We start from the raw sequence: 1,827 nt of genomic DNA on the forward strand, positions 1-1,827 counted from the left end.
TGATTAATCACAACTTAGTTACACATTTTAAATGTACCTTAAATTAATACTTTTTAAGTTTTTAATACTCTAATCAACATGCGCATGAACAAATACGGATGCTTTATGCAAATGTATGATTATTATTAGTGAAACCAAACTCAACATAGAGCATGAAGACAAAATATTCCTGTAAATTAATTATGAGGTTTTAAATTACGTAAATCAACAGGACACCAAACAGAACTTTTGTTATGTTTCCACACGGAGTGTTTTAATTGCTGGATGTGTGCATCATGGTGGATTTTGGTGCCTCGATTTGAGACAAATGTTTGGTGATTAAAAATATTTTTTTAGTGGAGTTTATATATACACGTGACATCGTGTTGCGTTTAAGGTTTTAAATTCGCCTCTTTTATATTTATTTATTTATATTTTTAACAAAAAGCGTTAATTTATATATTTATATATATATGTGTGTGTACACTATTCCACTTTCAGTAAGTTCCACTCTTCAAGGAAGATGTTAAACTAGATTTTGGAGTGTGCTTGTGGAGATTTGTGTGAGATTCATTCAACCGCAAGAGTGTTAGTAAATTCAAGTACTGATGAAGGTGAGGTGAGGAGATCTGGGGTGTAGTCAGGGTTCACATTCATCTCAAAGGTGTTCAATAGGGTTTAAAGCTCTATATCAGGGTACTCAAGATCTTCCACGCCAACCATGTAAAGCATTTCTTCATGGAGCAGGCTTTGTGCACGGGGCATTACCATGCTGGAGCAGGTTTTGGGTCTCCGAGTGCAAGTTTCATGCTGACACATCCAAAGACGTCCAATACAATTTTGTGCCTCCAACTCTGTGGTAAAAGTTTTGGGAAAGAACCACACATGGCTGGAAAAAACAGGTGTCCCAATACTTTTGTCGATGCAGTGTATATCAACTTGCAGAATGTGCACCGAGTGTGTTTTGTTGCACAGATATTCCACAAGCATAACCTGTAAATAAAAATAAATTAAAAGCACACAATGTCATTATTTATTGCATAATAAAGTGTAATAATGGCAAATTGTTATGAAAGGAATAAAACACTTCTGGATGTGGAGTTATAGGACAATAATCAGCATTGATGTGGTAACTTCACTGCATCCCACCACTACACCATTGATTATTTTCCTATAACATTATGCCCTTGAGAGATACTTACCACAGTTCTATTTATTTAATATAATTTTTACTTTGTCGTAAAATAAACACGCTGCCCAGAACGTGTTGGGAAAAATATATTCAATCCTTAAACCTTTCACGAATATTTTAAATCCTTCTCCAGGATCCTGTAGTGTGTAGAGATTTACATTCCTCACATTAATAACTAAACACCTTTACTACTGTACTTACTGAATCTTTCATCGTAAATACTATTTCAGATGAACGAAGAACCCATACTTTAAAGGGTTAACCAATTTCAATCTGACTGACGTTCCCCGCACTAAAAAATTCATATTATTGCAACAAGGACGGTCAATTATGTAGTAATACCTGACAGGAAATCTTTTAAGTTTGAATAAAGGATGATCGTCAGGTCTAGGGATTTTCAGGCTTAGAATTTGTGCATAAAGCATTAAAAAGTCCCAAGATCTCGCTCCTGCTTCTTGTTTTGCAAGCCAGTGAATCAGTCAGAAAAAAAACCCACAAGCAAGGATTTTCATGCACTGAAGACTATTTATACATGCACACACACACACACACACACACACACACACACACGGTGTCCTGCGAGAGCCAGCATCCACCTCAAATATGATACCTCTGCATATTAGTACACCTACTCGTGTTGATCTCCATGGCAACGC

Source organism: Silurus meridionalis, chromosome 13 (genome assembly GCF_014805685.1).
Source record: "Silurus meridionalis isolate SWU-2019-XX chromosome 13, ASM1480568v1, whole genome shotgun sequence".
Lineage (NCBI taxonomy): Eukaryota > Metazoa > Chordata > Actinopteri > Siluriformes > Siluridae > Silurus > Silurus meridionalis.